The sequence below is a fragment of the Ambystoma mexicanum genome, chromosome 10 (assembly GCF_040938575.1).
Source record: "Ambystoma mexicanum isolate Mex_15411 chromosome 10, UKY_AmexF1_1, whole genome shotgun sequence".
NCBI lineage: Eukaryota > Metazoa > Chordata > Amphibia > Caudata > Ambystomatidae > Ambystoma > Ambystoma mexicanum.
The window spans coordinates 1,094,089,371-1,094,104,545 of NC_090932.1; the positions used below are offsets into that span (position 1 = coordinate 1,094,089,371).

Consider the following 15,175-nt stretch of genomic DNA (forward strand, 5'->3'; position numbering starts at 1 on the left):
GCGAGCCCATTGAAGAGATCTCATTCTCAGGCGGGCCTATGGCACCAGAAAAATGAATTGGTGACCATCTGCAAAATGCGTCGAGCCCTCATCTTGGGTGCGAGGCTTTTCCCAAGGATGCATCCAGGAACGCTTCAATGAACTGTAGTCTCTGAGATGGTATCATGTGGGACTTCTTGTCATCGAGGGAGAAGCCCAGTCTGTGGAGGGAGTGGCAGGTGATACCGAGATGTTCCTGGGCCTGTTCGCTGCCCCCACCACCATTAACTTGGTGAAAACTGTCAGGCGGAGGTCAGCCCGAATGGCAGGACTCGAAACTGATAATGAGAACCGCCAACAGCGAACCATGGGTACTTCCCACTGGGTACTTCCTGTGCTTGTGATGGATTGGCACATGAAAGTAAGCATCCTGAAGGTCCAACAATACCATCCAATGCTGGAGCTGGAGGGCCTGAAGGATCTGAGAAAGTGTGACCATCTTGGACGTGTCCTTCCTGAGGAACTTGTTCAAGTATCTCAAGTCCAAGATAGGTGTCAGTCCTCCATCCTTCTTGGGGATTAGGAAATAGAGAATACCATCCTCTGTTCCTCTCCACCACAAGGCTTACTGGTGGATGTTCTCGTGGTGCTGACAAAGATAATATATGTGGCTTGTAGTGCTGAAGAAAGAACTGTATAAAACCGCTGTAGAGGAGTTATATTTAGAGGAGTTATATTTCTTCATAAATACTCAGATGGGACAAATCATGTTGACAAAGACAATTATTGTTGCTATTGACGAAGTAAGGAAATATTCTTTATCTGAAGAGGCTAATTCTGAACCTTACTCAAGGAAGAGAAAGAACCTTCTATTTTCTTTGTTGAACCACTCGAGTGTTGGACATTTCTGTTGTCAAGTTGGAGTCACAAAGAACTGTGTTGGACTTTTGTTGCAAACCAGGATTTCCCAATCCTGCTTCAATCTGTGAAAGGGAAATTATGCCAGATTATGAGGAGAAACTATTGTCATATTACGGATTTAATGGTTATGTTATTTTTGTTGCCTTTAAACTGCCATGCATTACCTCATCGATTTATTGTATGTATAAGTGTGAGGGACAGATATCCTTTAGTTTATTTTAGGCAGGGCAATCCTCGCCAGGGTAGCGATAGTGAGGCATTTATCCAACCTTTTAATTTAATTGCACCTTTTGAAAAACCTTCACAAAATTGTCTGCCTCACATTTCTGACCCCTCACAGTATGTGCGTGGCAAACAGAAGGTGTAGTATAATGTGGGAAGAATAAAAAGTTGAGTTAGTGGGGAAAGGGATCATGGGTTGACAACATATATCAGGGAAAGGGATGTTGGCTCTCTCAATGGTTTGATTCCTATGGTGGTAATGGGCCGGAGGTTCGGAATGCTATGTTTTTTTAGGTTTGATATTCTAGGCTAGGTTATGTTGCTGGAACATGTTGTGCACTGCTGTTTAGTTGGGATATATATGATAAGAGAAAAGTGGGCTCTATGATAGAATAATCCTTTGCTGAGCTCAATTTGTGTTCTGAGTGTCTCTTATTGTTCAGAGCAAGGTCACAGGTGTGAAAAGGTCAACCCAACACCTTTCGTAATGAAATAGTGGGAATTCCTGGTTACCTTGCTAGCGACTAGTTTTCATAGAATCTTGTGACTACAAGAATGTACATGTTGGATGTAGTGTCTGAAGGTGTGTTTTTTAATATACATAGGGTAGACACATAGTCTAAAGAGTGGTCGGCCGACACGTGTTTCGAACCCGATGGTTCCTTCTCAAGGCTGATATATATGAAAAAGTACATACAGCACGATTAAACAATCAGCACATAGTTGTAGTGTGGTGACATTTATTGTTCATCATGCATGTATAGGTGACAAGGTGACAAAGTGAACATTTAAGTGTTTATAGAGCTGGGCGAACAGCAGGTTTAACATAGTAAGGGTTGTATTTGAATAAATACATTCAAGGAGAAAAATAACATGTTTGAGGAGAAAGTGGAAGAAAAAAGAAGAGAAAGAAGCAAATTAGTATTGCTGGCGGTTACTAATGTAAAAAGGTGTCTTTAGCTGATAGAATGCACTGCTCTTATCAAGGGTGGTAATCATAGATCTTGGTTTTAGGATGAAAGGTTGAGCCTTAGTGGCCGTGTGGCTGGCAGTTCAAAGGTTGAGTTGAATAGATTTCAAGGCTGAGAAAAAAAGGGTTAAAATCAGTCTCTGGTTTGGCGAAGACAGTGGTAATGAGGGGCTAATGGCTGGCTGTGGTATCAAAGTGTCAGGATGTGAAGGGCCCAACTGGAAACCTATGAGTTGTGGTGTTTTAATTCGAACGGGGTGCCGGTGGTATGAGGAAGATGGAAGGTGGTACTTTTAGGAGTCCACCTGAAGCGTATCGGCAACGTGAAGGGGTGTAAAACATTTGCAGAACTGGTCCCAATATCGTGGCTAAGAAGGTCTTGGCCGCATGCGTGTGCCTAGGGTGAATTCGAAAAAATGTTGCACGTGTGGGGATCATGGAGTGAATTCACGTGCCAGAATTGGAACTAGGTAAGTATGGGCCCAGGTAGTTGAGCAGAGGGAATCGTATTGATCTGGACCAATACGATGAGGCAAAACGAGTGTGGTGCGTAGGTTGTGAGCAATGCAGAGTCATGTTGCTCTACTAAATCAATGAGGGGCATGACACTGCAGTGAAACGGCGTATTCGTTGCTGGGTTGCACAAAAATGCACCCGAGTTGTTTAAAATTAAGTTGAGCGTGAAATACGTTGTTAACAAATAGTGTCAAAAAATAAATAAATAGAGACAGCTTTTGTGAGGATTAGGGCCATAATACAGGTGCCCTGGTGAAAGTCTGTGATGGGAATTGTACAGGTATCAGATAAAAGGGAAAGGGCTAAGACTCGGTTGGAGCTCCGGAGTTAACCTGTTGCCAGTGCGTCCGCCAGAGTATGCTGGAATCGAATGAGGGCGCATGTTTGTGGAGAGAAGCATATATATCAAGCGCCTGTGTGAAAAGAATTCTAAATGCGCATGGCAATTCTCATGTAGTGTCTTGTTGATGCTGATGTAGCTCTCCTTGGAGGAGTTACATAGCGAAAGTGCTAATTACTTCGTTAGACATTTCTGAGTGGAAACATTTTTTTATTTTGTAAGTAAAAAGCGGAGAAGAAATGAATTGTTTGAATTTACTGGGATAGTCCATGGGGACAGATCACGAGTATGGGGTACTTGCATCATTCTGAGTGAAATACTGAAGGAAAGTGGCAGAATTTAACCTTGCCAGGACAGCTGCCTGAATCATCTGGGAGATAATTGCCTGATACCATCCAGGTAGATTGACTAAAAACTGCTGCAGTATTAAGTTTACCTAGGAGACAGCAATTGGAAAAGCCTAAAAGCTGACTGTGCCCTATGACTAAGGAGAGACAAATTGAGGCATGGATGATAGTGGCTATCGTTGATTAAGTGCCTGTGCTTACCCAAAAGAGGAGCCCTGCTGAATTTCCTGCGCGCCAAACCCAGAGAAATCCCATTCTTGTCCAACAGAACTCTGTGGGTGGAGATTTGCTTGCCTTGATATTTTCCCCTTAATAGTGGATGGGGGCACACTGAGTAGACCCATAGCATATTTTACTGAATAATAACTTAATTAAATCCCATATAGATGGACACAGGGAGAATTCGAAACCTCTGCCCCCTTTCCCAGTGGTAATTCAGGTTATAGTCATTTAAAGTAATTGGGTAGTCCTATTTTCCTGTCCACCCCAGACTTCCCTAAAGGAAAGTGGTGTCTTTGTCCAAAAACAAAGTTCCTTTCACCACGCCCCAGAACTGCCATTTAAACCGAGGGGTGCTGAATATAACTGAAGCCTAGGTTTTTGGTGCGGGGTGGAGAAGTGCTGTGTTAAATGAAATCAAGTGTAATTACTAATAGCAAAAAATGCACTCTCTCTCTCCTGAGAGTGAGTAGGTGACCCTGATGGATGAAAGATTTACTTTGGGATGAAGGAGGAAGGAGGGTTCTATCAATCCAACGTATTCTCAAAAGTCTTGTGCGATTTCAAAACTGCTAGCATTTTTAAGTGTGCAGGGAAATTAAACATACAAAGTGCTGCATGTCTGAAATTGATTTTGAACACAGAAAATGTTGCAGCTTTTAATCTAACTGCTAGTGCTCATGATCTAGTAATGTTCCAAAGTATTATTTAATGTTGACATTCAATAGGTTTGTGGGAGAAGAAGGTGAACTAAAGTCCATTAATGGGACTCATTGACATAATTGTGTATTCTACATGAATGTTGTCACATGTTTCCCAAGCACAACAATATTTTCCCCATCCTCCTGTCTATCATACAATATTTACCACATGTGACGCGACTTGTCTCGAGTTTATCTGACGATTTTCATGGTGTGGCAGGACAGGTAATCTACCTGGCAGGTGCCGTGCACTTCAACAGTGCACCAAAAACCTACATTTCTGGGGGGTGTTAACCCTTCAAATGTTGGGAGAGACGCAAACTTCAGAGATGGTGGGGGAGTGACCAACTTCTGCAGCTTCAATAATACAAGCAGTTAACTCTGTCCTTTATGTCTGAAGGTACCCAAGTAAAGTACCCACTTCACTTAAGGACTGCTGTGAGAATGAGTTCTATCTTTCCAATCACTCCCCTGGCATGCAAGTAATAACCCCACATCAAGAAATAATTTGCCTAAAAATGTAAGCATATGAATGCAGGTGCCAACAGTGAATTACTTTATGTTGGTAATTGCAAGGGCTTTGTTAAGGCACCATTTACCATCTGTGTCCTGTTTTGTCCAGCCACGGCTCTGTAGGTCAGCCAGGTCAAGTCAACATAGCCCAAAATGTCAGTGGGGTGGACTGAAGCTCGGCCACTCAATGGTGTTGCACCACGATGCATTTTGAAGCAATATAATTGCCTGTTAACATAATATATGTTCAGACATTGGTCTGCAGAAAGTTACATGCCCAAAAGCCATACTAATTGCAGTAAGACACTATAGAGAGGAGGTCAAGTAACATGACATACCTACAAAGTCTGTGCAACAACATCTCTATAGCTCAAGTGAAGAGAGGGTCCCTGGAATGGTCCTCCTGTCCCCCATTCGCATGACAGCCTGAAGAATGAGAAACGAGAGATGCCAGTCTCCGTTTTGGCCAGTACATTCTACATATGTGAGCAGATATTCTCCAAGACACTGTTCAAACCCTATCCAGCTGACGTCTTCATGGACACAGGCGCCACATCACTGGGACAGCTTGACTAATGATAGACATCCAATCTTACTGACGGCATTAGACACACCATGACGTAATAAGGTTTGCCACAAAGCAAACTCGCAACACTGCACGAAGTTACACAGACACGCATGTGCACACACAAAGAACATGCATACACAGCTCTGTAGAGGACAGATACATGTACATGCTGTCAGAACCTTTTTACTTTCCTTAGCCGAACGCAAATACGCAAGGAAGCAGGAGCCCCAAAAAATAAGCTTGCAGCCACTTATTGCAACTACCTATATGCGACTTCAGGGACACATAAGGAACCAGGAAGAACCAAATACGAACCCCAAGAGAAATCAGTACTATATATGAACCATAGAACGACTGTAGTGAAATTGCACAGGAACGTAGAGATGCAGATTCTGCATCATAAGGTGAAGGGCCAGTGCTTGCAACCAAGGACAAGGGCGGGTGGAACATACCAGACTCCTGGGGCGAGGAGCCACCTGCAAAGCAACAAAAATAAATCCTCACTAATTGTGGACCGAAAAGCTGTTTTGCAGCCCCCACCCACGTGACTAAGTCAAGCACAACAATAGCCCTTAACCCTTGGTGGGAAGAGAAGCTTTTCCCAGCGAAGCAGACAAGAAGTGATAAAGTGATACATGTGTTGCCCAACAAACGTTGCAGTCCGCAGACACTCTCTCCGGCTAGGTGGATGTACCAGTGGCAACAATTGGGACACACAGGATCTGATACACAGAACGTTTTTCAATGGGATTGCGCCATTATAAAAGGCTTCTGGGAATCACCGTTTTTCTCATTACCTTGAGAAGGTACACAGAGCGATGGGAACAGACCAGGGTCCCAGGCCTGAGGAGACCCGCTCCAGCCAATCACAGAGTACAAATTCTGGGATGGAGGGTAACGGGGAATTGCCAATGGTAGTCCTACAACCCTGCAACAATGTAAGAGATTGTTTTTGGGGAAGTCTCAGGCGAAGCCACCTGACAAGGAAGGACCAGTTAGCTAACTGATATAGGTGCCGGCTATAGGTAATACCACCCCAGCCATCCAATAGAATGGGCTCTTAGGTTTTTGGGGAAAGGTCACAAGTTGCGACACAATTTGGTAAGAAAAGTCTGTGACACAGGCCCAGGAGTGTGATTGCTGGAGATTTTGATTTCCTGTATGATCCTTGTCTGTTCGGATAATAAAAGACAGTTTTAACTTGGCCTTGGCCGAGTCCTCCGTCATTGCCTGGGGAGGGTTTGTTGGGTCTGGGGCACTCTGCTGAACGGTGTCTGTGTAGCACGAAACTTGGTCCTCTGGCATACTTTTACAAATTGGTAGCAGAGGACTTCCACTACGTTCATTTGGCACGAAGCCGCCTTTCCCGTCCCTACGCCTGGAGGACTGTGAGGTGACCCACGGAGCGTGAGAGTCATGCAGAGGTCCCATGCAGAGGCCATCAGGAGCCGCCTTGGAGAAAATCCTGCCCGTGGTCCGTGAGAATCCCAGCAGACCAGAAGGGCAGAGTTGCAGCTTTGGGGAGTGGAAGTATGGACTCAGCCATACAGCAAATAGGGCAGGTGGTGAAGAGATGTTGGGTGCGGGGTGGTGATAAATATTGGGTGGTGATGAGCATTTAGTATTGTCAAGTATCATTGAGCCATCAGTGGAGGTAGATGTAATTTGTTAACTGTTAGGGAACACTCAATCTTGAGGTAAAAGGTCAAGGCGGTTAGCCTAGAATATTGACTGAAGGGTACAAATGGCAGGAGTTATGCAAATAGTGGATTTCCTGTGGATTAAGCGTTTTAGCTCGGGTCATGGATGATGGCATCCCCCGTGTATAGGGCTTAAACACTGAAGCTAGCTTGAATGACAGAAGGTGTTCTTCTGGTTAAGTCTTGCTGAGGCGTTTTATCTACACGGTGACGCTTTAGGTACAGATTGAGCGCGTGAAATAGTGGTATCCCCTGTTAGGAGGCAGGACGACGGCCGTGGGTATATGTTGTTTCTTGTTTATATTTGTGAAAATAGTAGTGTAATTGAGCAATGGTATTGTGAGTTCTGGTAGTTGTCTCTTTCCTTGCATTAGGCATGTTAGAGGTGACGTCATCAGAGAGGTTTCTGTATAGGACGTGAAGAGCACAAGGAGTGGTGACAGGTGTGTGGTGTAGGTGTGCTCGAAAAGACAGAGGGTTGTAAAGGGGAGGTGAGTGGAGCACGCCCAGAATATTGATTGGGAGCCGGAGAGGCTCGCCAAATTGTAAAAAAGGAACTGTCAATTGAAAATTTGAACAGAGGTGTATTTGTTAAGTGACAGCGGAAGTATCGAAAGCCCTAACTTGGGGTCAAGTAAGTTTCAAGAATAACGTATTGTGGAAGTAACGTGGGGCACACACCCCTTCAGCACATGTGCCAGTCCCTTCCGCGATATAAGGACAACATTCATAAATATAGCGCGGAATGGACACGGAGCACAGAAGGTAAATTAACTAAGCCATGACCAAAAGGTGGGAGTTTATCCAGATATATGCAGCAACCATTACGTACACATATACAAGAGGTCTACAAGGGGAAGAAACTGAGCAAACAAATGGCGATATTTGAATTATGGAACATGTTCCAGGACGGAGGGGATGTGGCGGGGCATCAATGGATGCTGAACCAACAGGAGGCTCTGTGCGAAAAACCCTCGTTCTAGGGCTACAGCGTCCTCCCCCTATACACAGAGGCTCAGAGACCTTCCAGCGTGCAGAAGAGGAGAATTAGAAAGGGCATTCACCACCACCAAAGATGCTGGGAGACTGCAGGGGGGGAGCGGACTAACACAGTTCCCCTTACTGGAGATGGGGGCGTGGGGTAGAGCTCAGTACATGCCCTGGCAACAAATACGCAAAGACAATTTGAGGTGTACGCTACCCTCATTGATGGCAGGAGCGGGGAAATGGATATACAAGATGGAAAGACTAACAGCAGGTCAGACGTTAGCAGTGGGGGACATGAAAAGTTTACCGTCTGCGATTCTCTGAGAGGTTGCCGATGACGTATGGAAAAGGGCTGGGGTAACCGCCTAGAACACGGCGAACAATGGTTCGCAGTTCAACAACTGGCGAGCGGCTATATGGCAAGCTCTACAGGTGCAGTACCCAGACACCTCAGACATTAGCGCGATCATGGCATGCAAAATGGGGGAGGGCGAAGACACCTTACAGTATATTCAGATTATTCAAGAGAAATGGAGACTTGAAACGCGAGAACTGTGGGACAAGACAGTGGGATTATTCTACCATATACTATGTTAAGGGTTGCCAGAGCAGGTGCAAAAGCAACTCAAGAAGTTAGTGGGGATGGAAGCAAAACCGTGGTCAGAAATTCAACTCACTATAGTACACTATTGTAGGTTAATGCAAGAAAACACGAGAAAGAAGCGCAAGGAAAGAAAAGAGGAGGCCAAGTTATTGCAGAAGAAATTCTAAAATATGCCATTGAAGGGGCAGTGTTGACAATGTTAGGGAGAGGTGGTCTTTCACACCCTCCCTCAACGCTCCCGCGCAAAAAAGATCTCATATTTGCTAAATGCTGGAGACGTCCCTGTGTTTGTCTGTCTGCATCAATTCGAACCAAAACACTCAAATACAAACAAAAGACAAAGCCTGAGCATACAGACTCCATTCTGCGCTACCCAAAACGCCATCTTTTACTAGGCCCAGAAATTATCTCTAAAAGGGAATGTCTCTCCTTCTGCCCTGCCCAGTGCCTCGCACAGCCAGCCCCCACTCCCCCTGCGCCTCCTGCCAGCTTCACAGAAACCCAGTTTCCCATGGAAGTCCAACTGTGCAATGTTGCGAATGTTTGGTATCTTTCCACGTTCGATGAGCTTATTGCCCTGTGTATGACCAGAGCCGGCTCTGGCCTGTTCGCCCATTTGTCTCCACAAACCTGCCCATATTGCCTCTTCCCCCACCCAGGATGGTTGTAGCTCAGCCACACTATCCATGCCCCCCCCCCCATGTCCTTTGATGCAGATACACATCTGATCCCTTTGCTAAGACCAGGTCGGAACGACCACCCTAGTCCAAATCTCATACCAACATTCTCCAAATCAGAAATAACACATGTCTATCTACATCACAAGGCATAAAGCAGATCAAACACCCCAAAGCTGGCATTTCGGTTTGAAGGCTCGATGCTTTGTAGACCCCCAAGTGTAAGGGGTATCATAATCATATATCCGTCAGTAAACTCTAAAACACCCCTCATTCATGTTTGTTGTTTATGAGTATCTTTTCTCTCTGGTTCTCTCGTTTTCTGGGCTTACAATTACATAGATAGTTAGCCGTGTAACTTATCTGTGAGCCCGACCTTCACCCCGGCAAGGATGAGCCCAGCTGACCACGTGCATCACGACGGAGGGAGAAGACAACAACCAATGGAGCCAGGTTCGATATATATGTCTAGCTAATCCGCTCTCTTGATGTGTTATCGAGATGTCACTTATGACGCTTGGTGCCTTTTTAATGTGCTGCCAGTGTATTGTTGGGCAGAGCGCTCTCGGGCAGCAGAGTTCTCTGTGTGCACAATTTACCTGATATAAACTTTGTTCAACTTGCAATCTCTCTCATTCCCTATTGTGGTGGGTCCATTATTCAGAGTTTTGGATGTGGTGTCAGGGAATGGGTCCCTTTTACACCTACGGGAGGATAAGGTGCACCAAAAGCACAGTATGCAGCACCACCTGCGGGGGGAGGTTTCATAGGACGAGGAGATGTGCATCACAGGTTCAGGTGAAGAGGAGGGCCACCTAGGGGACACAGCTCTGGGCATCAAATGCAGCAAGGTCAAGAGGGGGTTTTCAGAAGTGTATCGTGGCTACAGGGCAACCAATACAACAAGGCCAAGAGGGGTTTCCAGTGGGATATCCAAAGCCGATGAGGGAACTCTCCAGTTTCGAGTGTGCGGCCACATAGGGCATATCTCTAGAGTGTGTGCAGGAGCATAGAGGGGATGCAGCTGAATGGGGAGCGCAATATCAGCCAACATATCAGGGGAAAAAGACTGATGCACAGAACCCGACGCAGAGACCCAGACAGACACCCGATGCATACTCACAGGTATACCAGCTCATAACACAGATGCCCCAAATGCAGGCACCAACACAGCCTTATTCGCAGACACCACAGATGCAGAGTCATACAAAGCACCACAAAAAGACAGGACATTGGCACGTGCAGACTATGGGGATGACTCCCATTAGGAAACTAGGGGTGTGGGGTACACTACTGTGGTGGGGGCAACCCATTCGCAGTGAACAGAATGTCAATATACCCTCAACAAGACAGCCCACAGACAGACCTGATGTGTTCCATCCTATCGATTACACCCAACCCGTCGGAGGAACCACGTATAGGGGTGACGATAGGTGACAAGACTTTCTCCTTTCTTATAGACACAGGGGCAACTAATCCTGCATCCGGGAGGGGAGGTATAGAATGTCGGGCAACGCCATGAACGAGCAGGGATTTTCTGGATGGAATTGGTTCCTTTAACGGACAATCTTGCACTTTCTATAGGGGGGCATGACCTTGCTCTACCCTTATTGTATTCCTGATAGACATCGGTAAACATAATGGGGAAGAGATATTGCGAGTAAACTTAAAATTACAAATCTCATTCACCGACAAGGGGATAGTGTGTTCCCCACCTAGGATTCACCTTCTAAATGTGAGGGAGATCTTCAAAGCTTATTGTGGATGCACGGTACAGAGGGGGTTGCCAGCAGACGAAGAACTATTTCGGTATGGAGCTGAAGTAATAATAGCATGGCTTCCGGGAACACAGGGAAAGTTGTGGCGCCTTCCAAATGAGTACATATTCAGACCAGACTTGCCACAAGACGAACAAGAGGGGACAGTGATACCACTATAAATAGCAGCAGTAATAGTGGGAGAAGACAGAATAAAAGTACATGGGACAGACAAAACCGGACAAGCGTGGAGGTCGTTGATCACAGTAGCAGAAGGTTACAAGCTAACTGCTCTAATAGATGAAGAACTGTTCAAAGACAACCGCTCAGATCACATTATAAATAACCTATCATATCATCACATACTGGGTGAAGATACACTACATAAAAGGTACTACAGAGAATGGTGATGATGCTAATAGAACTGCCGCCATTTTGAGGAAGAACTGGCAAAGGTCCCCAGCGTCTTGTGGACTACGAGTCCCTATGACGTGGGGCTCCTGAAAGGGATAGGAGCAGTAAAGATAAAATTGAAGCCCGAAGCAATACTACCAAGATCTAGGCAATAACCCCTGTCAAGGGCAGCAGACTAGGATATTTACCAGACGATTGCCGAGTTAGTAAAGCAAGGCATCTTAATACCATCTAAATTGCAGTGCAACACGGCCGTGTACCCTCTGAATAAGGCAACAGGGGGATTGTGGCATTGTATACAGGACTTGCACCCTGTGAACCATATTGTTGAGGCAGAGTTTCCTTTAGTTTAGAACCCAGCAACAATTCTGTGTAGCATTCCTACGGATGCTACCTATTTCACAGTCACAGACTTGAAGAATGCCTTCTTCTCTTTACCACTACATCCAGACTCACAAGACCTAACTTTGTTGCTATATAGAAGTACAAAGTGGAAACACACTAGACTTCCTCAAAAGTACTGCAAGTGCCCTTCCATTTTCAGCAGGGTCCTTCAAATGGACCTAGGCAATGTACAGTTTGAGGGTTATACAGAACGTAGACGACATATTGATTTGCAGCATAACAGAGGCACACTGTAGAGATGACTCTGTGCACATGTTAACTGTACTAGCAGACAAGGGGTAAAAAGTAGACACAGGCAAATTACAATATTGCCAGAATGAGGTATTGTACATTGGGCAGCTGATATCACAAGATAGGTGAAAAGTGACGCAGAAGCAATACAAAACACTCTGAAACCCATAACCATAAGACAAATGCAGCAGTATTTAGGACTATGTATTTACTGCAGAGCATGGGTATGTAACTACAGCACGTACACTAGGCCCCTCTTAAGCGCACTGAAAAAAGCACAAAGAGGGGAGGGCACCTTACAGTGGACAGAAGAAATGACCGGAGCATTTGAAGAACTGAAGATAGCAATATGCATAGCTCCTGTGTTAGGGATGCCAGGCTATCAAGACATATTCTTCTTATGCTCGCACTCCAATGGAGTAGCAATGACTGCAGTACTGACACAAAAGACGATGGGTCACAAACCATTAGCATACTACAGCAAGAAATGAGAACCAGTGATGAGAGGACACTACACTTGCGAGCAGGCACTAGCTGCTGCTGCATTCGAATGTACTAGTCAGCAAGTATTACCACGAGATACAGCACTACTCTTTGTGGAGCATGCTCTCTTCACAACACTAGAAAGGCCCAAAGGTACGCTGACAACACAGAGCTTCGGGGTATGAGGTGTTGCTGTGAAACCCAACAACATTTATTACCAAACCCATATAAAATAATGACTACATGCACAACTGCACTGCCAACATAGAAAACCACAACTATATCCCAAAGATACAGGAGAACGCACTTGAGGGGGAGACATACTCTATATTGACGGGTCATCAACAATTGACCAGACATCAGGAGAAAAACATACTGGGATGGCAGTTGTTAGATTAAAGGAAGATGGAACAGGCGAGGTAGTGGTAAGCGCACGTTTACCATCACATTTTTCAGCGCATGCTGCAGAGCTGGTATCTCTAATATTGGTTCTGGAGCATAGCAAAAACAAGTAAGCAACAGTGTATTCCGATTCAGCCTACGTGACATCCACAGTGCATTCTGGGCTGTCACATGGACTGAGGAGGGGCTTCAGGCATGCTAATTGGTCCCCAGTACAGACTAATAGAACCGCTCCAATTCCCACCGCTCATGGCAGTGGCAAAGTGCAAGGCCTATGCGAGGGGGAGGATCCGTCTCTGGGGGTAACGAGGTGGCGGAAGCAAAACGCACCACTTATTTTGGAAATGGGCGCTTTATCCCCAGCAAATAACTATGTACGAACAATGGTGTTGAAGGAAGGGTATAACACATAACCAGTGAAAGAGGTTATGGAATTGCAGGGAGCTGCACCAAGGGAAAAGAATTGTGGCTGAAGAGGGGATGTACAGTATCTCCAACAGACGCCTTATGGTGGCAAAACAACAAAGGGAAGGTGGTAATGCCACTCATTATTGCACACTGCACCAACACAGTTACACCATCCTACCCATAGGGGGAAGGATGTGCTTGCTGCTCATATCAGAAAAGACTGGTTCTGTCCTAATTTGGTGGAACATTTGGCGGAATTCATGACCAATTGCCTTGTTTGTAAGCAATTTACAGCAGGTCACACACTAAGGGCAGTGAGAGGAGCCATATATCGTCCAATGGGTCCATTCCAACACCTTCATGTCAACTATGTGAACATCCTCCAAGTATGCCAAGGCTACCACTACATGATAGTGGTTGTATGCCCATTTTCTCGATGGATCGAAGCTGGTCTCTGTTCTCATCCTGATGCCATTAGAGCAGCAAAATTCCTGGTTCGGGAAATGTTCCCACGATGGGGTGTGTGTGAGATCCAGCAGTCTGACAATGATCCTCACTTCGCTATTGAGATGTTTCACCACATCACAACCCTACTGAGAATACAACACAAATTCTCTTGGCCCTATCACCTGCACGCTAATGGGATGTGCGAGCGCTTCAACGGCTGCTCAAGGAAGGCATTGCCAAAATAAAAAAGACACTAAACAAAAGCTGGTTACATTGACTATCTTTAGCCATATTTGCATTGCACAACAAACTAGTGTCTGACCACCATTTAACCCCACATGAGGTGGTAACCCGGGCGGTGCATGAGACAGACTTCCCCTGGCTCCTCCCACTAGGGCATTGTTAGATGTATTGGAGCAGGAAATGTACGAGCACACCGCTTCCTTGATGGCTAGTGCCGCTTTTATTTTTCGCCAACTGCAGGGACAACAGGAGATGCCTGAAGAAAATGAAGAGAACCACCCAGAAGCAAACAAAAGAACTTTTGAAAGCTCCACAACTTTATCCAGGTGACCAAATAATTTTGAGGGACTTTACCCACCAGTGGTACAAGCCTCGGTTTATGGGACCGTACACTGAAGAGCAAGTCACAGATCGGTCAGTGAAGCTCCAAGATAAGAAGGCCTGGAATTACCTTGGAGAGGACAAGCCCTGTCAAGCAGCAGCCTCTCCTAGCACCAATAACGAAAGGGCCAACGATCCACAAGCAGAAGAACAAAGCGATCACTTCTGAACATCTCAGCACAGACGAGGACAACCTATGATTACTCGCTCCAGAGCAAGAGTGATCGGGAAAGGACTTCCCACACATCCAAAGTGAGGGCACACTGTTTATTATTTTTCTTTCTGCACACTGACCGATGCTTCCACATGACCCTCATCCTGCGACCTTCCAAGGCCAATTTGTCCACTTTGTTACAAGATCCAACAGTAATAGGAGACACAATCCTAGTGTATTTTGCCCGTGTTTTTCTAGCATATTTGTCCCAAGCATACCCACAATTGAATAGAGGAAATCCTTCAGTGCCTGCAGTACTTTGAGATCCTAGAACACACACTGTCTGGTAACATTTTTTTTTCCTTGCAATGACCCACACATCATGTTCGCGGAGTTTGAATTAAAGAAATACTAACAGATTAACGCATTTCTGGCACATTGCAGGTAGTCAATAACAAATCTCCAAAGCAGCACAAGGTTCCGAAGCAGAGTAAGTAATGGATACCATTATTAAAAGAGTGCTAAATGTGTCCTGTGTCTTCTTTTCATTTGGAATTTTTGCTCTTATTTTGTGGCAAATGTCTTT

General features: G+C 45.4%; 1 protein-coding gene across 4 annotated transcripts in view; it reads right to left on the reverse strand.

The window, feature by feature from the left end:
- STAMBP (STAM binding protein) overlaps window positions 1–15,175 on the reverse strand; it is a 675,416-nt gene that overhangs the window by 654,332 nt on the left and 5,909 nt on the right. The window contains exon 1 of one of the 4 annotated variants that reach the window (XM_069618922.1): window positions 5,067–5,154. The exons of the other annotated variants lie outside the window; for them this stretch is intronic. The gene's annotated coding sequence lies outside the window, so the exon portion shown is untranslated. Of the gene's footprint in view, window positions 1–5,066; window positions 5,155–15,175 lie in introns of those variants that run through there. 4 annotated transcript variants of the gene reach the window in all.